At 46.5% G+C, this 25,821-nt stretch overlaps 1 protein-coding gene across 3 annotated transcripts in view; it reads right to left on the bottom strand.

Annotated features, from left to right (window-relative positions):
• Positions 1 to 25,821, bottom strand: part of OXSR1 (oxidative stress responsive kinase 1) — a 446,840-nt gene that overhangs the window by 211,014 nt on the left and 210,005 nt on the right. The window lies entirely within an intron of this gene.

Genomic DNA, 25,821 nt, shown 5'->3' with positions numbered 1-25,821 from the left:
CAGCACTCTGGCAGCTGCTGGGCTATACCTACTGTATGCTCTGGTACGCGTCATCACAGAGCACCAATTGCTGCATAGCAGGGCAGACCCTGTACGCTGTGTCCCCCAACCTCCCGACCGCCTGTGGAACACTGCAGTTCAGGCTCTTTGCTTGCTGTAAATGGGTCCTGGTTCGGATGACTAGGGTTGCCGGCTTACACAGGCCTCTTAACGCAGGTCCAACCCTGCAAGCTGCGCTGTTTGGATTCCTCGGTAACTGGACCAGATATGGGTTTTTTTCGTTCCACTGAACAAACACCAGGGTCTGCGCGCATTCATGTGCAAAAATGCGGGTTTTTTCAAGGCAGTGGAAAATGAGCATTAGTCACTGACAGAAACCTGGTATCGGGGATCACAGCTGTGTGACTACACACCCAGAGCCTGACTGATGGACGCAATAGCACAGTTGCTCTGTCTGTAGGCGCAGCTACTGTGCTATAATTTGCTAATGCTGCGGGGGGCGTCTATACATCGTGTATACTCCCACCATCGTAGTTATAACCCAACCCATGGGTTTCATATGACTATAAAATCAGACCCACAGGCCGGTATTTTGTTGGCTTGTCTGAATAGTCACAGTGCCCTGAATCTCAGCAATGCAGTTTCCAAAGTAAGTGGTCGTTTTATTAGTTTCCATGGAAAAAAGAACAACTTAGAGACTACCAGCCCCAATACCACTAATATAAAATCCTAAAACCCAGAAATGAAAGTTTAAGTTTCCACTACAGTAAATTATGTGGCTTGGAGGTTTACGTAACAGTTATTTATATAGCACGTACAGACAGAGCGACCAAATTCTCTAAAAGAGTTTGGAATTTTCACAAAGTCCGTCATTGTCATCTGGTTCAAAGTTGTTAAAGACTATTCGCTGAAGGTGAGAAATGGATGGATAACCTTAGCTGAAGAGACACCTGGAATAAGGGGGTAATTCAGATCTGATCGCTGCTGTGCGTTTTCGCATCGCCGGTCAGCGACGGGATGGTGCAAAAAATCCATTCGTACAGGCGTACGCAAGGTGATAGACAGGAAGAGGTCGTTTGTGGGTGGTAACTGACCGTTTACAGGGAGTGTCCGTAAAAACGCAGGCGTGCTCAAGCGTTTTCAGTGAGGGTGTCTGACGTCAGCTCCGGCCCCGATCAGCTAAGTCCTGGGCTGCGCAGAGACTGCACAAACAGATTTTTAGCAGCTCTGCTACACATAGGAACGCACACTTGCACAGCTAAAATACACTCCCCCTGTAGGCGGCAACTATCTGATCGCAGGACAGCAAAAAATGCAGCCCAGCAATCAGATCTGAATTACCCCCTAAATCAGAGTCCCATATCCAACAACATATGAATATACAGGACATATAATTGCTAATTTCCTTATACCATAGGATTTTTATCTTCCTGTATTCATTTTTTTTCCATAAGTGCCAATCACATAGTAATAGTCATAATAATCATATCTATTAAGCCAAAAGTAATTTTTTTGATCCTCGATCACAGAATGTTTATTCACTCACACAAGTCCATTCCCCAGTGTAGCTTACAGTCTACTTTATACAAATGATCCTACCAAAGTGCATGGGATTAGACAAGCAAAACAGCGGGGAATCGATCAGAACCCTACGGCAGCTGATGGGTGGATCTGGAAGAAGTCAGGACATGCCTAGATTTGCAGAGGTGAGCAGGCCAAAAACGTAATTAATGCAGGTCATAATTTAGGTTAGCTGTAAATGAAAAAACCCATGCAAAATGTTAAAAAATCTATTTTCCATAAAGATATAATTATCATAAAAGTTAGATAAAGGGCAGTCTGACCACATTGCTAGAGGGATTAGGTTTTGATGGCTACCGATCTAAAGAATAAAACTTTAGTTTAACCCAGAGGTTCCCAAATGCAGTCCTCAAGACACCCTAATGGTCCAGGTTTTCAGTATGTCCATGGCTCAGAACAGATGGTTAAATCAAATCGATTGAGGTACTAATTAAGTGTGGCCAAGCATGGATATACTTAAAACTTGAGCCGTTAGGGACAATAATGGGTGCTTTGAGAACCGCGTTTGGGACGCACTGGACTTTAATCAGAACTTTGTAAAATAGTTCAGAGAATTTTTTTTTTTTTTTTAGAAGAAAATTATGTAACGATACCTCCAACAGCAAGAAAGCACAACTGTGTTTTTTTTCATTGATGTGCTGTGACTTGTCCTCCATTCGATACAGAATATCTCTGTTGCTGAATAAAATGTCCAGTACAGTTGCCATTATTTATCCTCTCTTTTCAATAATCCCTTGATCTCTTAATAGATTTTCCAATAAATTGTAGTAAAATGTGATAATCCTCTTGCACTATAATTCTTTTGGGTGGCCTGCTTAGTAACAAGGAATATATATGACATTACGAGGGGTCTCGCTGGCCTCTTGCCCTATTCAGAGATAGATGTTAATTTGATTTTTTTTGTGTGCAAATTGATGATTTTTTGTCTACTGTATATACGTCATGTGCCACAATGGGTTTGCGACATCGGTTGCCGCGTGGATCTAGAAGCAGTTTGTTTGACAGCCGTTTGAGGGCGTTATGGGGAGTGGTAACTAAAACGCAGGCGTCACAATGACCATTTTAGGAGCGTCACTGGGAAGCCATTGGTGGGCATCTGTTTACAAAAGACCACACATGCAGCATCAGCACAAATTCTCAGGTCCCATGCATTCCAAGACACAACCCCGATACCTCTGGCATCAATCCCTGAATCAGGACCTCGAAAAGGGCCACAAATGTGCTGACAAAAGTGTTCCAGACAACGCCCCAAGTTTACTTACAGCCTGCACGTACGGACCACATAAGGCTATGACTAGCTCCTAGCTCGTATAATTAAGCAAAGCTCATAGTCCCTAATCTTTGGGATCCGGATTATAGGTCGACAATGTCTAGGTAGACAGTCAATAGGTTGACCCATATGATAGACCTGTATTTTGTTGTTGTTTTTTTTTTTTTTGGGGGGGGGGGGGAATCATGGTTTTGAACATTTTCCATCCTTGACTGTCCACGTCACAAATTGTAACCTTGTGTCGAGCGAATCAGAGTGAGACACTGTGCCCGAAGCATGGCGAGAGAAGCTGGCCCACTTATTAGCTTTACATGGCCAACAACTTGCTGCAAAACATTAACAAACCAGCACATCACACATTCGGTGCGATTCAATTCTTTTTGTGCCCGTATGCCATCTCCCATCACTTTAGACAGGGCGATATTCAATTGGTTGTTGCGGCGGGCACAAGTAACCTCACTGTTTTTCACGCATGCTGGATACAAATAGTCTGAGTTTAGACACATAGGGGTATATTCAATAACTGTCGGAAGCTACCGTCTCGTCGGAAAGACGGCAGTTTCCAACAGTTTTAGGTCGGAAGGGGTTCCGACCTACTGTATTCATTACGGCCCCATTTATGCCGACAAGTTGAGAAACCAGACTTGACGGAATTCTGTCGGAATGCACGCTGCTCGGCGGCTTCAGCCGCGATCAGCGTGCATTGTCGGAAGCGGGGCCAAACCAGACAGGTTTTAGCCCCGTTTACGACGATCTCAATCCGACTTTAAAAAAAAGTCGGATTGAGATGAGCGAGCTGAGAGCAGGAGACGGGGGAGAGCGGGGAGAGCAGGAACCCAGCGGCAGCGTCCACCCGGCTCCAGCAAGCGAGGTCCCCCTTACTGGAGCCGGGTGGACGCTGCCGTGAGCCTCCTGTTGTTACGCTGCTCCTCCGTCTCCTCCCATGTCCGCTCCGTCTCCTCCGCTGCTCTCCCACACCACCACTACCGCCCCGGCACTGCAGACATCACCTCCTCCCGGTGCCGCTGACAGCTCCCTTCGCCCGGCGCCACTGACAGCTCCCCCAGCTGCTGACAGCAGCAGGACAGGACACAGAGAGCGGCCAAATCCGATAGTCGGATTTGGCCGCTCTTTGTCGGGTCCATTCCAACAACTGCATGTCGGAATGGACACGACTTATCGAATATACCCCATAAAGCGGCTTGACTGGTTTAAACTAATGAGCGCACTGCCAAAACTCGCCCAAAAGCCCGACTTTCCGCACATTTCTGGTCACCACCTCCGGGGGTCACTCACATATTCACACTCAAACGCAACAATTTAATATCTCCATCTGGCGTGGACAACAATTGAATTTCCACAATGTGTCTTTTCTACTACTGACAACAGAGTCCCCATGAAACAATATTTAGGTAATCTGGATTGGATTGTGGTTGGAGGCAATAATTAGGTCACTGAAGTTTATGTTCCATGCTACTAAAGCTATAATCACAAGCAGAACGTTTGGTTCTATGCCCTGAAACCCAACCACCGGGCAGCAGCTGTGATCTTATTCTTAGGGAGAACAAAGCGGACCTCAGAAGGTCTCCCTCTGGGCAATTGTCATGTATTTGTTATACAGAAATAAAGCTGAATCATCATCACCTTAGCCCTGGGCATTATCTGCAAACCACATAACGGACCTGCTCTCTCCAGTTGTTATAACCTTCGGGTATTTCAGATTTTTCCAGAAGGATGCTCGCATGTGTGTAGACAGACGCTTATTATGGCTTCAGGTATACCTGCACTAATCTAATCCAGAGTCCCAGGTACAAATCCACATATAACTACATTGTCATACATAAACCAAAGCACTCTGTACACAATACAGTCTGCTACGGTGAATTAAAGTGAAAGCAGAGAAATTATCTCCTAACCGATGGACGCTTATAAACAACTCCTATGAGTTTTGACCCCTCTACATGTTGGGGCTCATGCAGAGTTCGCAACAAAGTAAGTGGAAAGGTGTAGGTGTACCGTTGGAGGTAGTCACCAGCATGCACTATGTGCAGCTCCTCCTGGTGCTCATGGCAGAATCACACATATCTACGTAGTTATATATGTATGTGCATGTAGTGTTCTTAGCATACACAGTGTGAATACATGCAAGATGGCTCAGTACTCACTATGCATCAGCCAGGATGGCCCTAGTTTGCAGGTTCCTCTATTCCTTTGCAGTGGTTTATTGGAATCTCAATATGAGATGGCAACTCTGAACATAGAATTCATTTCCTTCATATTCAAAATAGAACATTAAAAAGATCCAGAGTTTTGGGCGTGGCCTGGACAGGCATGGAGTAGGACGCAAGTTTTCGTGTTCTCCAGCCTGTACCACATTGTATCTTTATACTGCAGCCGTCAGAGGACTCCTCTTACCTCCTTCCTGTAACAGTGGTGTGGTATACAGTGTGGGGGGAACTGGGGACAGTTATGTTACTGTCCAATTTCTAGAGTATGGCTAGCGTGTAGATGGATAGTTGTATTTATATTGTTCCGATATTCGTTTGCTACCTGCCTACCTTGTGTAGGCAGATTGGCATTACAGTGCACGGTCTGATGTTGGGTGATGGGTTCTTTGGAGCAATGCAATGATCCTCTTTACAAAGCTGTGTCCGTATTTGTTACCATTACTCCTTCGATTTTCCTGGTTTTCAGCTGTATGGGCCGGCATGACGCCTTCCGGTACCCACTTCACTACTTTGCCGTATGGGTTTTAGTGTATGTAGGTGTGTTTATGTATTGCGAGAATGATTACTAGCCTGCCTCTGTTTATTTGCACAGTTATTACATCAGTATTTTTCTACCTTGGGGGAAATTCAATTGTTTATCATGCCTGCTAAGTGCCCAATCTCCTGTATAAAAGTGACAGGAGATCAGTGGGCGCAAAAAAAAAAAAAAAGTGACTGCCGCATCTAAATAGACCGGGTTTAGCCGAGTAAAACAGCTAAACCCAACCAAAGTGCTGGGCGCAATGCAAAAAGTGTAGTTTGAGTGGCCAATCGGGAACCATTTAGTTGCTGCTGGCGCTATAGACAATTGATTTTTCCACTTTATGTTAACCTCTGTTGTAATACCAGTCCGTTTGGTTGGATATTGAGTCCCTGACTACAGCCAAGCCGCTTGTTGCTTGTGCTATGTTCAAAGGCCCTCATTCCTAGTTGTTCGCTCGCTAGCTGCTTTTAGCAGCATTGCACACGCTAAGCCGCCGCCCTCTGGGAGTGTATCTTAGCTTAGCAGAATTGCGAACGAAAGATTCGCAAAATTGCGAATAGAAATTTCTTAGCTGTTTCTGAGTAGCTCGACAGTTACTCAGCCAGTGCGATCAGTTCAGTGCTTGTCGTTCCTGGTTTGACGTCACAAACACACCCAGCGTTCGCCCAGGCACTCCCCCGTTTCTCCAGCCACTCCCGCGTTTTTCCCAGAAACGGCAGCGTTTTTTCACACACACCAATAAAACGGCCAGTTACCACCCAGAAACACCCACTTCCTGTCAATCACACTCCGATCACCAGAACGAAGAAAAATCCTCGTAATGCCGTGAGTAAAATATCTAACTTTTGAGTAAAATAACGAAGCGCATGCGCTCTGCGAACCATGCGCATGCGCAGTAAGCGACTAATCGCAATAATAAGAATTTACTTACCGATAATTCTATTTCTCGGAGTCCGTAGTGGATGCTGGGGTTCCTGAAAGGACCATGGGGAATAGCGGCTCCGCAGGAGACAGGGCACAAAAAAGTAAAGCTTTACTAGGTCAGGTGGTGTGCACTGGCTCCTCCCCCTATGACCCTCCTCCAGACTCCAGTTAGGTACTGTGCCCGGACGAGCATACACAATAAGGGAGGCATTTTGAATCCCGGGTAAGACTCATACCAGCCACACCAATCACACCGTACAACTTGTGATCTAAACCCAGTTAACAGTATGACAACAGAAAGGGCCTCTTAAAGATGGCTCCTTAACAATAACCCGAATTAGTTAACAATAACTATGTACAAGTATTGCAGATAATCCGCACTTGGGATGGGCGCCCAGCATCCACTACGGACTCCGAGAAATAGAATTATCGGTAAGTAAATTCTTATTTTCTCTATCGTCCTAAGTGGATGCTGGGGTTCCTGAAAGGACCATGGGGATTATACCAAAGCTCCCAAACGGGCGGGAGAGTGCGGATGACTCTGCAGCACCGAATGAGAGAACTCCAGGTCCTCCTTTGCCAGGGTATCAAATTTGTAAAATTTTACAAACGTGTTCTCCCCCGACCACGTAGCTGCTCGGCAGAGTTGTAATGCCGAGACCCCTCGGGCAGCCGCCCAAGATGAGCCCACCTTCCTTGTGGAGTGGGCTTTTACAGTTTTAGGCTGTGGCAGGCCTGCCACAGAATGTGCAAGTTGAATTGTGTTACAAATCCAACGAGCAATCGACTGCTTAGAAGCAGGTGCGCCCAACTTGTTGGGTGCATACAATATAAACAGCGAGTCAGATTTTCTGACTCCAGCCGTCCTTGCAATGTATATTTTTAAGGCTCTGACAACGTCCAACAACTTGGAGTCCTCCAAGTCGCTAGTGGCCGCAGGCACCACAATAGGTTGGTTCAGATGAAATGCTGATACCACTTTAGGGAGAAAATGCGGACGAGTCCGCAGTTCTGCCCTATCCGAATGGAAGATTAGATAAGGACTTTTATAAGATAAAGCCGCCAATTCAGATACTCTCCTGGCAGAGGCCAGGGCTAGTAACATAGTCACTTTCAATGTGAGATATTTCAAATCCACCTTTTTCAATGGTTCAAACCAATGGGATTTGAGGAAATCTAAAACTACATTTAGATCCCACGGTGCCACCGGAGGCACCACAGGAGGCTGTATATGCAGTACTCCCTTGACAAAAGTCTGGACCTCAGGGACAGAGGCCAATTCTTTTTGGAAGAATATTGACAGGGCCGAAATTTGAACCTTAATGGATCCCAATTTGAGACCCATAGATAATCCTGATTGCAGGAAATGTAGGAAACGACCCAGTTGGAATTCCTCCGTCGGAACCCTCCGATCCTCGCACCACGCTACATATTTTCGCCAAATGCGGTGATAATGTTTCACGGTGACTTCCTTCCGTGCCTTAATCAAGGTAGGAATGACTTCTTCTGGAATGCCTTTCCCTTTTAGGATCTGGCGTTCAACCGCCATGCCGTCAAACGCAGCCGCGGTAAGTCTTGAAAAAGACAGGGACCCTGCTGTAGCAGGTCCCTTCTCAGAGGTAGAGGCCACGGTTCGTCCGTGAGCATCTCTTGAAGTTCCGGATACCAAGTCCTTCTCGGCCAATCCGGAACCACTAGTATTGTTCTTACTCTTCTTTGCCGTATGATCTTCAATACCTTTGGTATGAGCGGCAGAGGAGGAAACACATACACTGACTGGTACACCCAAGGAGTTACCAGTGCGTCCACAGCTATTGCCTGTGGATCTCTTGACCTGGCGCAATATTTGTCCAGTTTCTTGTTGAGGCGAGACGCCATCATGTCTACAATTGGTCTTTCCCAACGGTCTATTAACATGTTGAAGACTTCTGGATGTAGACCCCACTCTCCCGGATGAAGATCGTGTCTGCTGAGGAAGTCTGCTTCCCAGTTGTCCACGCCCGGGATGAACACTGCTGACAGTGCTATCACGTGATTCTTCGCCCAGCGAAGAATCTTGGCAGCTTCTGCCATTGCACTCCTGCTTCTTGTGCCGCCCTGCCTGTTTACATGGGCGACCGCCGTGATGTTGTCCGACTGAATCAACACCGGCTTTCCTTGCAGGAGAAGTTCCGCCTGGCTTAGAGCATTGTAGATTGCTCTTAGTTCCAGAATGTTTATGTGAAGAGACTTTTCCAGACTCGTCCATACTCCCTGGAAGTTTCTTCCTTGTGTGACTGCTCCCCAGCCTCTCAGGCTGGCGTCCGTGGTCACCAGGATCCAATCCTGAATGCCGAATCTGCGGCCTTCTAATAGGTGAGCCTTCTGCAACCACCACAGAAGTGACACCCTTGTCTTTGGTGACAGGGTTATTCGCAGGTGCATCTGCAGATGCGACCCTGACCATTTGTCCAACAGATCCCTTTGGAATATTCTTGCATGGAATCTGCCGAATGGAATTGCTTCGTAAGAAGCCACCATTTTTCCCAGGACTCTTGTGCATTGATGTACTGACACTTTTCCTGGTTTTAGGAGGTTCCTGACCAGATCGGATAACTCCTTGGCTTTTTCCTCTGGAAGGAAAACCTTTTTCTGAACCGTGTCCAGAATCATTCCTAGGAACAGCAGACGAGTTGTCGGGATTAAATGGGATTTTGGAATATTCAGAATCCACCCGTGTTGTCTTAGCACCTCTTGAGATAGTGCTAAAGCTGTCTCCAGCTGTTCTCTGGACCTTGCCCTTATTAGGAGATCGTCCAAGTATGGGATAACTAATACGCCTTTTCTTCGAAGAAGAATCATCATCTCGGCCATTACCTTGGTAAAGACCCGAGGCGCCGTGGACAATCCGAACGGCAGCGTCTGAAACTGATAGTGACAGTTTTGAACAATGAACCTGAGGTACCCCTGGTGTGCGGGGTAAATCGGAACGTGTAGATACGCATCCTTGATGTCCAAGGATACCATAAAGTCCCCTTCTTCCAGGTTCGCTATCACTGCTCTGAGCGACTCCATCTTGAACTTGAACTTTTTTATGTAGAGGTTCAAGGACTTCAGATTTAGAATAGGCCTTACCGAGCCATCCGGCTTCGGTACCACAAAGAGTGGAATAATACCCCTTTCCTTGTTGTAATAGGGGTACTTTGACTATCACCTGCTGAGCGTACAGCTTGTGAATGGCTTCCAACACCCTCTCCCTTTCGGAAGAGACGGTTGGTAAGGCAGACTTCAGGAAACGATGAGGAGGATCCGTCTCTAATTCCAACCTGTACCCCTGAGATATTATCTGCAGGATCCAGGGGTCTACCTGCGAGTGAGCCCACTGCGCGCTGTAATTTTTGAGACGGCCCCCCACTGTCCCCGAGTCCGCTTGAGAGGCCCCAGCGTCATGCTGAGGTTTTTGCAGGAGCCGGGGAGGGCTTCTGTTCCTGGGAAGGAGCTGCCTGTTGGTGTCTCTTCCCTCTTCCTCTGCCTCGTGGCAGGTACGACAAGCCCTTTGCTCTCTTATTTTTGTAGGAGCGAAAAGGCTGCGGTTGAAAGGTCGGTGCCTTTCTCTGTTGGGGAGTGACTTGAGGTAAAAAAGTGGATTTCCCGGCAGTAGCCGTGGCCACCAAGTCTGATAGACCAACTCCAAATAACTCCTCCCCTTTATACGGCAAAACCTCCATGTGACGTTTTGAATCCGCATCGCCTGTCCACTGTCGTGTCCATAAGGCTCTTCTGGCTGAAATGGACATAGCACTCACCCGAGATGCCAGTGTGCAAATATCCCTCTGTGCATCACGCATATAGATAAATGCATCCTTTATTTGTTCTAACGACAGTAAAACATTGTCCCTATCTAGGGTATCAATATTTTCAATCAGGGATTCTGACCAAACTACTCCAGCACTGCACATCCAGGCAGTTGCTATAGCTGGTCGTAGTATAACACCTGCATGTGTGTATATATTCTTTTGAATAACTTCCATCTTTCTATCTGATGGATCCTTAAGTGCGGCCGTCTCAGGAGAGGGTAACGCCACTTGTTTGGATAAGCGTGTGAGCGCCTTGTCCACCTTAGGGGGTGTTTCCCAGCGCGCCCTAACCTCTGGCGGGAAAGGGTATAATGCCAATAACTTTTTTGAAATTATCAACTTTTTATCAGGAGCAACCCACGCTTCATCACACACGTCATTTAATTTTTCTGATTCAGGAAAAACTGTTTGTAGTTTTTTCACACCATACATAATACCCTGTTTTACGGTATCTGTAGTATCAGCTAAATGTAACGTCTCCTTCATTGCCAAAATCATATAACGTGTGGCCCTACTGGAAAATACGTTTGAATTTCTACCGTCGTCACTGGAATCAGTGCCCGTGTCTGGGTCTGTGTCGACCGACTGAGGCAAAGGGCGTTTTACAGCCCCTGACGGTGTTTGAGGCGCCTGGACAGGCATTAATTGATTGTCCGGCCGCCTCATGTCCTCAACTGACTGTTTAAGGGAAGATAAACCATCACGTAATTCCACAAATAAAGGCATCCATTCTGGTGTCGACCCCCTGGGGGGTGACATCTGCATATTTGGCAATTGCTCCGCCTCCACACCAATATCGTCCTCATACATGTCGACACCACGTACCGACACACACCGCAAACTCACAGGGAATGCTCTAATGAAGACAGGACCCACTAGCCCTTTTGGGGAGACAGAGGGAGAGTCTGCCAGCACACACCACAAAGCGCTATATATACAAGGGATATCCTTATATTAAGTGCTCCCTTATAGCTGCTTTAATATATATATATATAGCCATTAATGTGCCCCCCCTCTCTGTTTTACCCTGTTTCTGTAGTGCAGTGCAGGGGAGAGACCTGGGAGCCGTTCTGACCAGCGGAGCTGTGACAGAAAATGGCGCCGTGTGCTGAGGAGATAGGCCCCGCCCCTTTTTCGGCGGGTTCTTCTCCCGCTATTTTTCCAGTCAGGCAGGGGTTAAATATCTCCATATAGCCCCTATGGGCTATATGTGAGGTATTTTTAGCCTTGTATAAGGTTTATATTTGCCTCTCAGAGCGCCCCCCCCCAGCGCTCTGCACCCTCAGTGACTGCCCAGTGAAGTGTGCTGAGAGGAAAATGGCGCACAGCTGCAGTGCTGTGCGCTACCTTATGAAGACTGAGGAGTCTTCAGCCGCCGGTTTCCGGACCTCTTCACGCTTCAGCATCTGCAAGGGGGTCGGCGGCGCGGCTCCGGGACCGGACTCCACGGCTGGGCCTGTGTTCGATCCCTCTGGAGCTAATGGTGTCCAGTAGCCAAGCAGCAAATCCACTCTGCATGCAGGTGAGTTTACTACTTTCCCCCTAAGTCCCACGTTGCAGTGATCCTGTTGCCAGCAGGACTCACTGTAAAGAAAAAAACCTAAACTAAACTTTCTCTAAGCAGCTCTTTAGGAGAGCCACCTAGATTGCACCCTTCTCGTTCGGGCACAAAATCTAACTGGAGTCTGGAGGAGGGTCATAGGGGGAGGAGCCAGTGCACACCACCTGACCTAGTAAAGCTTTACTTTTTTGTGCCCTGTCTCCTGCGGAGCCGCTATTCCCCATGGTCCTTTCAGGAACCCCAGCATCCACTTAGGACGATAGAGAAATAGGGAAAATCGGCAACGAGCAAACAACTCGGAATGAGGGCCAATATGTGATACTATGATCTCATTGGGTCTTTTAGATTGTATCTTCTCTTTTTATTCTCCTGTCTCCATACATGATGGCTGGTATTATATACAGGTTGAGTATCCCATATCCAAATATTCCGAAATACGGAATATTCCGAAATACGGAATTTTTTGAGTGAGAGTGAGATAGTGAATTCTTTGTTTTCTGATGGCTCAATGTACACAAACTTTGTTTAATACACAAAGTAATTAAAGATATTGTTTTAAATGACCTTCAGACTGTGTATAAGGTGTATATGAAACATAAATGCACTCTGTGCTTAAGACTTAGGTCCCATCACCATGATATCTCATTATGGTATGCAATTATTCCAAAATACGTAAAAATCCAATATCCAAAATACTTCTGGTCCCAAGCAATTTGGATATGGGATACTGAACCTGTATATATATTTCCTTGTAATGCTGCACACTGGTCATGTCTCCTGTTTATTTTGTTCATTATTATTCTGTGGGTGTAAATTAAAAAATAAGATTTTAAACCTACCGGTAAATCTTTTTCTCCTAGTCCGTAGAGGATGCTGGGGACTCCGTAAGGACCATGGGGTGTATAGACAGGCTCCGCAGGAGTCATGGGCACTCCAAAGACTTTAGATGGGTGTGCACTGGCTCCTCCCTCTATGCCCCTCCTCCAGACCTCAGTTAAAGAACTGTGCCCAGAGGAGACGGACAGTACGAGGAAAGGATCTTTGTTAATCTAAGGGCAAGATTCATACAGGCCCACACCATCCACACCGTATAACACGGAATATACGCAACCAGTTAACAGTATGAACAAAACAGTATCAGCCATAGACTGATCTTAACTGTAACATAACCCTTATGTAAGCAATAACTATATACAAGCCTTGCAGAAATATGTCCGCACTGGGACGGGCGCCCAGCATCCTCTACGGACTAGGAGAAAAAGATTTACCGGTAGGTTTAAAATCTTATTTTCTCTTACGTCCTAGAGGATGCTGGGGACTCCGTAAGGACCATGGGGATTATACCAAAGCTCCAGACAGGGCTGGAGAGTGCGGATGACTCTGCAGCACCGATTGAGCAAACATGAGGTCCTCATCAGCCAGGGTATCAAACTTGTAGAATTTTGCAAAAGTGTTTGAACCCGACCAAGTCGCCGCTCAGCAAAGCTGTAATGCCGAGACGCCTCGGGCAGCCGCCCAAGAAGAGCCCACCTTCCTAGTGGAATAGGCCTTTACCGAATTTGGTAACGGCAATCCAGCCGTAGAATGAGCCTGCTGAATCGTGTTACAGATCCAGCAAGCAATAGTCTGCTTAGAAGCAGGAGCGCCAACCTTGTTGGCTGCATACAGGACAAACAGTGCCTCTGTTTTCCTAACCCGAGCCGTCCTGGCTACATACATTTTTAAGGCCCAGACTACATCAAGGGACTTGGAATCCTCCAAGTCACCCGTAGCCACAGGTACCACAATAGTTTGGTTCATATGAAACGATGAAACCACCTTAGGCAAAAATTGAGGATGAGTCCTCAACTCTGCTCTATCCACATGGAAAATCAAATAGGGGCTTTTGTGAGATAAAGCCGCCAATTCGGACACCCGCCGTGCAGATGCCAAGGCCAACAACATGACCACCTTCCAAGTGAGAAATTTTAATTAAACCGTTTGAAGAGGTTCAAACCAGTGAGATTTTAGGAACTGTAACCACGTTAAGGTCCCATGGTGCCACTGGGGGCACAAAAGGAGGCTGGATGTGCAGCACTCCCTTTACAAAAGTCTGGACTTCTGGGAGAGAAGCCAATTCCTTCTGAAAGAAAATTGATATGGCCGAAATCTGTACCTTAAATGGAGCCTAACTTTAGGCCCATATCCACTCCTGTCTGTAGAAAGTGGAGAAAACGGCCCAGATGGAAATCTTCCGTAGGAGCATTCTTGGCTTCACACCAAGATACATACTTTCTCCAGATACGGTGATAATGTTTCGCCGTCACCTCCTTCCTAGCCTTTATCAGAGTAGGGATGACTTCCTCCGGAATACCTTTCCCAGCTAGGATTTGGTGTTCAACCGCCATGCCGTCAAACGTAACCGCGGTAAGTCTTGGAACACGCAGGGCCCCTGCTGCAACATGTCCTCCCTGAGAGGAAGAGGCCACGGATCTTCTGTGAGCATTTCCTGAAGATCTGAATACCAGGCCCTTCGAGGCCAATCTGGAACAATGAGTATTGTCTGCACTCTTTTTCGTCTTATGATTCTCAATATTTTTGAGATGAGCGGAAGAGGAGGGAACACATAGACCGACTAAAACACCCATGGTGTCACCAGGGCGTCCACCGCTACTGCCTGAGGGTCCCTTGACCTGGCACAATACCTCCGAAGCTTCTTGTTGAAGCCATCATGTCTATTTGAGGAAGTCCCCAATGACTTGTTATCTCTGCAAAAACTTCTTGATGAAGTCCCCACTCTCCTGGATGGAGATCGTGTCTGCTGAGGAAGTCTGCTTCCCAGTTGTCCACTCCCAGAATGAAGACAGCTGACAGAGCGCTTACGTGATTTTCCGACCAGCGAAGAATCCTGGTGGCTTCCGCCACTGTCACTCTGCTCCTTGTCCCGCCTTGGCGGTTTACATGAGCCACGGCTGTGACGTTGTCTGATTGAATCAGAACCCGTAGGTCGCGAAGAAGATTCTCCACTTGTCGTAGGCTGTTGTATATGGCCCTCAATTCCAGTATGTTGCTGTGTAGACAAGCCTCCTGGCTTGACCATAGTCCCTGAAAATTTCTTCCTTTTGTGACTGCTCCCCATTCTCGGAGGCTCGCATCCGTGGTCACCAGAACCCTGTCTTGAATACCGAACCTGCGACCCTCGAGAAGGTGAGCACTCTGCAGCCACCACAGGAGAGACACCCTGGCCCTGGGGGACAGGCTTATTTTCTGATGTATTTGTAGATGGGACCCCGACCTATTGTCCAGAAGGTCCCACTGAAATGTCCTCGCATGGAACCTGCCGAAGGGGATGGCCTCGTAGGCCGCCACCATTTTTCCCAGTACTCGAGTGCATTGATGGACTGACACTCTTTTTGGTTTTAGCAGGTCTCTGACCATGTTCTGGAGTTCCTGGGCTTTTTCCACTGGGAGAAAAAGCCTCTTCTGTTACGTGTCAAGAATCATGCCGAGTCGTTGGAATCAACTGGGACTTTGGTAGATTTAGAATCCAGCCGTGCTGCTGCAGCACTCTCAAGGAGAGCGACACGCTTTTCAGCAATTGATCTCTCAATCTCGCTTTTATCAGGAGATCGTCCAAGTACGGGATAATTGTGACTCCCTGCCTGCGCAGGAGCACCATCATTTACGCCATTACCTTGGTGAAAATCCTCGGGGCCGTGGAAAGCCCAAACGGCAACATCTGAAACTGGTAATGACAGTCCTGTACAGCGAATCACAGGTACGCCTGATGAGGAGGATATATGGGGACATGAAGGTATGCATCCTTTATGTCTAGTGACACCATAAAATCCCCCCCTGCCAGGCGGGAGATAACTGCCCGGAGCGATTCCATCTTGAATTTGAACTTTTTTAAGTACAGGTTTAGGGATTTTAGATTTAGAATGGGTCTGACCGAGCAATCCAGTTTCGGGACCACAAACAGGGTTGAATAGTACCCTTTCCCCTGTTGGACTAGGGGAACCTTGATAATCACTTGCTGTTGATACAGCTTTTGAATTGCAGCTAAAACTATTTCCCTCTCTGGGGGAGAAGCTGGCAAAGCCGACTTGAAAAATCGTCGAGGAGGCACCTCTTCGAATTCCAGTTTGTAGCCTTGGGATATAATTTCCATCACCCAAGGATCCACGTCTGACAGAACCCAGACCTGGCTGAAGAGTCGAAGACGTGCCCCCACCGGCGCGGACTCCCTCAGTGGAGCCCCAGCATCATGCAGTGGATTTAGTAGAAGCCAGGGAGGACTTCTGCTCCTGGGAACTAGCCATAGCAGGCATTCTTTTCCCTCTACCCTTACCTCTGGCGAGGAAGGAAGAGCCCCGACCCCTTCTGGACTTATGCGACCGAAAGGACTGCATCTGATATTGTGGTGTTTTCTTTTGCTGTGGGGGAACATAAGGCAAAAAAGAAGATTTACCCGCGGTAGCCGTGGAAACCAGGTCCGCGAAACCCTCCCCAAATAAGACCTCACCCTTGTAAGGTAAAACTTCAATATGTCTCTTTGAGTCGGCATCACCCGTCCATTGGCGGGTCCACAGGGCTCGCCTAGCAAAAACAGCCATGGCGTTGGCTCTTGAACCTAACAGCCCAACGTCTCTCGCAGCGTCTCTCATATATAAGGCTGCGTCTTTAATGTGACCCAAGGTCAATAAAATGCTATCCCTATCTAGGGTGTCAATGTCAGATGACAAGTTATCTGCCCGTGCTGCTACTGCGCTACATACCCATGCCGATGCTACTGCCGGTCTGAGCAAGGCACCCGTATGTGTATAAATTGATTTTAAGGTAGTTTCCTGTCTGCGATCAGCAGGATCCTTGAGGGCTGCTGTGTCCGGAGATGGTAGCGCCACCTTTTTGGACAAGCGCGTTAAAGCCTTGTCCACCCTGGGCGAGGATTCCCACCGTAACCTGTCTTGCGCGGGGAAAGGGTACGCCATAAGAATTCTCTTGGGAATCTGCAGTTTCTTGTCTGGAGTTTCCCAAGCCTTTTCAAATAAAGCGTTCAGCTCATGAGACGGGGGAAAGGTTACCTCAGGTCTCTTTTCCTTAAACATGCATACCCTCGTGTCAGGGACAGAGGGGTCATCTGTGATATGCAAAACATCTTTTATAGCAATAATCATATAATGAATACTTTTGGCCACCCTTGGGTGTAACCTCGCATCATCGTAGTCGACACTGGAGTCAGAATCCGCGTCGGTATCAGTGTCTTCTACGTGGGACAGGGGACGTTTCTGAGACCCCGAAGGGCCCTGTGATACAGCCAAAGCCATGGATTGACTCCCTGTTTCTTCCCTGGACTCTGCTTTGTCCAATCTTTTATGTAATAAAGACACATTTGCATTTAAAACATTCCACATATCCAACCAATCAGGTGTCGGCGTCGCCGACGGAGACACCACAATCATCTGCTCTACCTCCTTCAAGATGAGCCTTCCGCTTCAGACATGCCGACACACACGTACCGACACCCCCACACACTCAGGGATATATATCTATATTATGGAGACAGTCCCCCAATAAGGCCCTTTGGAGAGAAGGAGAGAGAGTATGCCAGCACACACCCAGCGCCACCGGAATACAATCCCAGTCGGTACAGCGCATGTATATATATATATATATATATATATATATATATATATATATATATATATATATATATATATATATATATATATATATATATATATATATATATACATATACATACATACACATACATATATATATATATATATATATATATATATATATACACACACACTCACTGCGCCAAATAAATGTGCCCCCCCCCCCTCTTTTGTGCCCTCTGTACTTGTGTTCAGCAGGGGAGAGTCCAGGGAGCCAGCTTCTCTGCAGCGTGCTGTGGAGAAAAATGGCGCTGGTTAGCTTCGGTCCCGCTCAAATCTTTATACCGGCGCTATATACATATATATATATATATATATATATATATATATATATATATATATATATATATATATATATATATATATATATACATATACACATATATATATTATATATATATATACCAGTGTCCCTAGAAGTTTATAATTGCTGCCCAGGGCGCGCCCCCCCCCCCCCCCTCCGGCGCCCTGCACCCTTACAGTGCCGTCAGTGTGTGTGAATGTGGGAGCAATGGCGCGCAGCGTTACCGCTGCGTGGTACCTCAGTGAAGATCATAAGTCTTCTGCCGCCTTTGAAGTCTTCTTTCTTCTTATACTCACCCGGCTTCTATCTTCCGGCTCTGTGAGGAGGACGGCGGCGTGGCTCCTGAACGAACAACGATGGTGAGACCTGTGTTCCGACCTTCTGGAGCTAATGGTGTCCAGTAGCCTAAGAAGCAGAGCCTATCATTTAAGTAGGTCTGCTTCTCTCCCCTCAGTCCCACGATGCAGGGATCCTGTTGCCAGCAGTGCTCCCTGAAAATAAAAAACCTAACAAAAGTCTTTTTCAGAGAAGCTCAGTAGAGCTCCCCTGCAGTGCATCCAGTCTCCTCTGGGCACAGGATCTAACTGAGGTCTGGGGAGGGGCATAGAGGGAGGAGCCAGTGCACACCCATCTAAAGTCTTTAGAGTGCCCATGTCTCCTGCGGAGCCCGTCTATACCCCATGGTCCTTACGGAGTCCCCAGCATCCTCTGGGACGTAAGAGAAAACAAAACAAAACAAAAAACAAATTAGACCCTATGTCAGTTCATCCCTGCACACAAACACTAATGGGCCCATGTAAACTGTAAATATTTTTATGTAAGGGGGGAGGGGGCATCTGATCATTATCTGACTGAGTGGAAGTGATTCCCTTATCGGTCAGTGAAGTCAGCATGGAAAATGGTGCTCCCATGGCTCACCCGAAAATACATTTATAAACCTGGTAAGACAGACAACTTAGTTGCCACACTTGGCATATTCAATTAGCCGCGCGAACCAAGTCAATTAGCAGGGATTATCCTGTGCGTTAATTCCCGATGGTGGACTGGACCGCCCAGCTTCATGAGCTGCGAGGAAATATCTGTGAGAAAACGGCACAATTGCAGGCTCACATGTGAGGAAAACCCATTGATTTCGCAGTTTACGTGGAATTAATGAGTTTCCAAACGGTAGTCCCACATTTTAGGCACAGAAAAAAAGGTTACGTAATTGAATACCCTTACCCTGTGCCACTGGTATTTTAGCTAGCAATTAGTAAATATGCACGTTACAAAGTGGAAGAAACATGGATTGACACTTGGCAGGAAACTATTGAGAAAAAAAGCTGCCAGTTATCGCCATAAGAAACAATTCTTACTATTTTGAATGTGCTCATCAGGCATTAGCCTATAGATGAGAAGCACACTAAAAGCAGATGAATGTGAATATTTATTTTCATTTTTAAGCTTCAACAAAAAAAATCCTAATAGTTATGACGGCACCAACTAAACGTACACTTAAACTCCGATACTAGGAAATACTCTCCGCTCTTAAACGTAGTACGCTTTAAGTGTTTTGCTGAAACCTCCAGTTTTACTATTTGTTGCAAACAAAACTGCACATACTGGAACTGTACTTTTTTTTTTTTTTTTTAGCCAATACTTAAATCTAGACTTCTCTGTGTGGTTAGGACAATAATTGCAGTAGTTTGGAATAAAGTAGCTGGAATTCATAATGGTCTAAAAAGATAGAAGAATTTCATGAGCAAGATGCAATATGCTCATGTTAGCTAGGCCTCAGCGTTCAATGGCTGCCCTTCAGTCAGGCTTCAAAAGGTGAAACCGGTCTCACACTTTACAGATCCCCCATCTCCTGCAGCGCAGGCAGCCATCTTGTAGATAGAACACATAGGGGTAAATTTACTAAGATTCGTAATTCTCCCGATTTGGTGGGAGAATAATCACGAATGACATCGAAAGTGTAAAACTGCAACTTTTTGAATTTGTTACGATGGATTTACTAAGCTGCCGTATTTTGCCTTTTCGGGTTTTCCGATGTCGATGTCATTCGTTTTTTTTTTTCAGTTTTTTACGGCAGTGATTAGCAAAACACTGCCGACTTTTTTACAATGAATCTCGGCCGGATCTGTGTGATCCGTGCTGGGGTTCATTTTTTTTTTTTTTTTTTTAATTAAACACTGTAAAATCCCAAAAAAAAATTGCGTGGGGTCCCCTCTCCTAAGCATAACCAGCCTCGGGCTCTTTGAGCCGATCCTGGTTGCAGAAATATGGGGAAAAAATTGACAGGGGTTCCCCCATATTTAAGCAACCAGCATCGGGCTCTGCGCCTGGTCCTGGTTCCAAAAATACGGGGGACAAAAAGAGTAGGGGTCCCCCGTATTTTTAAAACCAGCACCGGGCTCCACTAGCTGGACAGATAATGCCACAGCCGGGGGTCACTTTGATATAGTGCCCTGCGGCCGTGGCATCAAAAATCCAACTAGTCACCCCTGGCCGGGGTACCCTGGGGGAGTGGGGACCCCTTCAATCAAGGGGTCCCCCCCCCCCAGCCACCCAAGGGCCAGGGGTGAAGCCCGAGGCTGTCCCCCCCCATCCAATGGGCTGCGGATGGGGAGGCTGATAGCCTTTTGTGATAATGAAAAGATATTGTTTTTAGTAGCAGTACTACAAGGCCCAGCAAGCCTCCCCCGCATGCTGGTACTTGGAGAACCACAAGTGCCAGCATGCGACGGAAAAACGGGCCCGCTGGTACCTGTAGTACTACTACTAAAAAAATACCCAAAAAAAGACAAGACACACACACCTTGAAAGTAAAGATTTATTACATACATGCACACAAACATACATACATACTTACCTTATGTTCACACGAGGGTCTGTCCTCTTCTCCAGTAGAATCCAAGGGGTACCTGTTGAATAAATTCTACTCACCAGATCCCGGGTCCCAGGGTCCTCGGGGCATCCATTTGTAATCCACGTACTTGCATAAAATAAGAAAACGGAAAGCCGAGCCACGAACTGAAAGGGGCCCCATGTTTTCACATGGGACTCCTTTCCCCGAATGCCAGAAACCCACTCTGACTGATGTCTAAGTGGGTTTCTTCAGCCAATCAGGGAGCGCTACGTTGTAGCACCCTCCTGATCGGCTGTGTGCTCCTGTACTGTCTGACAGGCGGCACACGGCAGTGTTACAATGTAGCGCCTATGCGCTCCATTGTAACCAATGGTGGGAACTTTCTGCCCTGCGGTTGACCTAAAGTGACGTCACCGCTGAGCAGAAAGTTCCCACCATTGGTTACAATGGAGCGCATAGGCGCTACATTGTAACACTGCCGTGTGCCGCCTGTCAGACAGTACAGGAGCACACAGCCGATCAGGAGGGTGCTACAACGTAGCGCTCCCTGATTGGCTGAAGAAACCCACTTAGACAGAAGTCAGAGTGGGTTTCTGGCATTCGGGGAAAGGAGTCCCATGTGAAAACATGGGGCCCCTTTCAGTTCGTGGCTCGGCTTTCCGTTTTCTTATTTTATGCAAGTATCTGGATTACAAATGGTTGCCCCGAGGACCCTGGGACCCGGGATCTGGTGAGTAGAATTTATTCAACAGGTACCCCTTGGATTCTACTGGAGAAGAGGACAGACCCTCGTGTGAACATAAGGTAAGTATGTATGTATGTTTGTGTGCATGTATGTAATAAATCTTTACTTTCAAGGTGTGTGTGTCTTGTCTTTTTTTGGGTATTTTTTTAGTAGTAGTACTACAGGTACCAACGGGCCCGTTTTTCCGTCGCATGCTGGTACTTGTGGTTCTCCAAGTACCAGCATGCGGGGGAGGCTTGCTGGGCCTTGTAGTACTGCTACTAAAAACAATATCTTTTCATTATCACAAAAGGCTATCAGCCTCCCCATCCGCAGCCCATTGGATGGGGGGGGACAGCCTCGGGCTTCACCCCTGGCCCTTGGGTGGCTGGGGGGGGGACCCCTTGATTGAAGGGGTCCCCACTCCCCCAGGGTACCCCGGCCAGGGGTGACTAGTTGGATTTTTGATGCCACGGCCACAGGGCACTATATAAAAGTGACCCCCGGCTGTGGCATTATCTGTCCAGCTAGTGGAGCCCGGTGCTGGTTTTAAAAATACGGGGGACCCCTACTCTTTTTGTCCCCCGTATTTTTGGAACCAGGACCAGGCGCAGAGCCCGATGCTGGTTGCTTAAATATGGGGGAACCCCTGTCATTTTTCCCCCCATATTTCTGCAACCAGGATCGGCTCAAAGAGCCCGAGGCTGGTTATGCTTAGGAGGGGGGACCCCACGCAATTTTTATTGAGAAAATAATCACTTTCCCACCACTTCCCACTGATATACATGCACGGATCTCATGGATCCGTGCATGCCTATCCAATCACGGAAAAAAAAAGCAGGTCTGTTTTTTTTTAGCACTTTTTTACGAGTTGTAATTTTTCACGGCAGTGTTTGTTTGTTTTTTGCTTTGCACTTCTTAGTAAATTACCGAGATTCATACTTAAACAGCCGCGTTTTGACCGATGGTGTATTCATTCGTAATTTTTTTGTTGGACTTCCAAAAAATTACGAATGCCCTCATCACTGCCGTGATTATTGCTTAGTAAATTACCGAGATGACACTTTGAAGAAAAAACGGCATCTCGGTCAAAATCGGGACCTTAGTAAATTTACCCCATAGTCAGGAGGCTATATCTGAAAAATTGCCACTGTATAGGTCATAGGTACAGCCTCATCTGGAATACTGTGTCCAGTTCTGGAGATCATATTCCCAGAAGGATATAAATACATTAGACAGCTTACAAAGAAGGGCAACTAAAATGGTACATGGCCTACATCACAAAACTTACCCGGAAAGTCTAAAAAATCTTGACATGTATGGTTTGGAGCAGAGAAGGGAAAGAGGGGACATGACAGAATCTTTCAAATATACCAAGGGTTTTAACAAAGTTCAGAAGGGAGACATTCTTCAAAGGAAGAGAAGTATTAGAACTCAAGCACATACACTGAAATTGGAGGGAGGCAGGTTCAAGGGAAATGTAAGGAAAAATTACTTCACAGAAAGGGTAGTGGACAAGTGGAACAGCCTCCCATCAGAGGTAGTAGAGGCTAAGTCCATAGAGCAATTTAAACATGCAAGGGATAGGCATATGAATATCCTTACAAAGAACTAAGGTTCAAAAGGGTTTGAGATTGCCTAAAGATTTTTTTTTAAAAAGGGGCAGACTAGATGGGCCAAGTGGTTCTTATCTGTACTGGGCCGTGTCACTGAATGCCTTTCTGACATTTTATCCTTGATGACATCTCGCCACCTCAAACTTAATATTTCAAAGACAGAGTTAATTATATTTACACCGGCCAATCGTAGGTACCAACCTGATATCTCTATCACTGTTGAAAACTCGACTATCTACCCTACCCAACAAGCTCGCTGCCTAGGTGTCATCCTTGACTCTGATCTGTCCTTTGTTCCCCACATTCAATCTGTCTCAAGATCATGTTACATGCATCTAAAAACATATCCAAAATACGACCATTCCTTACACAAGACACTGCTAAAACTCTAATCCATGCTCTCATTATCTCCCGCATTGATTATTGTAATAGTCTTCTTACTGGTCTTCCCAAAACGAGACTCTCACCACTACAATCAATTCTGAATGCAGCGGCGAGGCTAATCTTCCTCGCTAGACGTTCATCGTCTGCAGATCCACTCTGTCAGTCCCTCCATTGGTTACCTGTATTCCACCATATTCAATATAAAACACTTTTACTCACACACAAGGCCATTAACCAAACTACACCAACGTACATCACTTCGCTTATCTCAAAATATCTCCCAACCCGACCTCTTTGCTCTTCACAAGACCTGCGTCTCTCATCCACCCTCATTACGCGCTCCCACTCACGATTGCAGGACTTTCATTGGGCTGCTCCCACACTGTGGAATGCCCTACCACGCACAATAAGACTCTCCTCTAGTCTCCAAACCTTCAAGCGTCCCTGAAAACTCACCTCTTTAGGCAATCATATCACATTCCAGAACCGCCCACATAACTTTCATAAACCTTCCTATCAAATTGCATCCACTCTGCACAGTCCACACATATCCTCACATGTCTTCTCATTCTTCACTTTCCCTTCCTCTCGAACCCGGTTCATCATTGCTGTATGACTATATCATACAGCCCACCAAGAACCTTTGCAATCTGGCAGACAACTATGCAACAGATAGCACCTATCCTTGTGTATACATGCCTACTTCCCTATAGACTGTAAGCTTGCGAGCAGAGCCTTCCTACCTCTATGACTGTTTGTTATTTCCTAGTTTTGTTATATCATTATTTCCAATTGTAAAGCGCAACGGAATTTGCTGCGCTATATAAGAAACGGTTAATAAATAAATAATCTGTTGTCAAATTCTATGTTTCTATTTGATATTATAGGACACATTAATTAAGCATAGTAATGAGGCAGCCCTAACTAACCTGCGGCTCTCCACCTGGTGTGAAACTACAAGTCTCAGCATGCTTTACCAGTTGATCAGTGGGAGCATTCGTAGTATCACAAAAGCTGGATAGCCAAAGGTTGACCAGGCCTGGATAAGGAATACTGGTTCATCCAAAACATGGCTGCTTGCATGATGTGCGAGTGACACGCGCACTCCTATAGCAGGTTATAACCTGCTTTGAATGAATGCATATGTCATTTGCCTTAGGATTACTACTTTCTATGTTCTCCCTGATATTTATTGGCTAAGCAGATAAAATGAGGCTGTAGCTTATTATAATAGAAGAGTTCTCACATCAGGAGAAACAATACCCCATATATCATGTTACCTCGCCTAAGTACAACAAGCACCAGACAAATATCTCACAAGAGATCAGTTGCTTAATTGTGCAGAGATAATGTTTATCTGCAAAAGCAATCATACCGCAATACCTGACTTATTATCCAGATGAAGGAAGCCAGAAATGTAACATTTACCAGCTGAATTCCTGCAATTCAGAAGATGTTGTCTTTCTGAGTCATTGCTTATACAGTTTCTGGTGCTCATTACATCTCCGCTTTATCCTGTTCCTGAGAAGAAATCAATCAGGCTTTGGATTCAGCACAGGGAAGCAGTGACTCTATGAAGGATTTGACGTTATACATAGACCTGTTTTAACACACAGGACATTTTTGCTCTATTCATCGTTTCTAAACACTAAATATATCGTATAGAAGGCAGCTTAAGCACACATTCAATGGCTCATACCTCCAGGGCCACCATTACATATAATGAGCCCAGGTACTAAGAGGGATGTGGGTGTGGCAACGCCATTTTGGAACTTTCAAAGCCCAATCCAGAGATGATGCAAGTGTGGCCTCAAGACGATTGGTGCAAAGGCGAGGCCTCTTTTCAGACCCAGGGCATGTGTACCCAAACCCCCTTCTACCCCTTTGGTCCACCTTCAATAACCCAGGCACATGTGGCTTGTGTGAAGATTTTACGCTGCTGAGTAGGGCGCTCGCACCTCTCTGTCTTGGGGAAGATGTATCAAACCTTGGAGATAGATAAAGTACCAACCAATCCACTCCTGTCAGTTTACAGGCTGTGCTTGAAAAAAAAGACAGGAGCTGATTGGTTTAATACGGATTCGTTATGAAATACCGGCTGTCGGGATCCCGGCGGTCTTGGTCTGGAGACCGACGGCGGAATTCTGGCAATGAGTCCCCACACGGGCTCACTGCACTCTGCACGCTTTGGATACGGGCGTTGACCACCACCCGAGTGGGAATAACGGGCTTCTGTTGGGATTCCAACCGCCAGCATTTCACAGTCTGTCGGGATTCTGGCTTCGGTATCCTGACCGCCGGGATCCGACAGCCAGTAAATTAACAGCATCCCTTTAATACACCTCCCCTAATGTCT

This window comes from Pseudophryne corroboree, chromosome 5 (genome assembly GCF_028390025.1).
Source record: "Pseudophryne corroboree isolate aPseCor3 chromosome 5, aPseCor3.hap2, whole genome shotgun sequence".
NCBI lineage: Eukaryota > Metazoa > Chordata > Amphibia > Anura > Myobatrachidae > Pseudophryne > Pseudophryne corroboree.
Note: the sequence above shows the minus strand (reverse complement) of the source record. Positions and strands in the feature narration are given on the sequence as shown.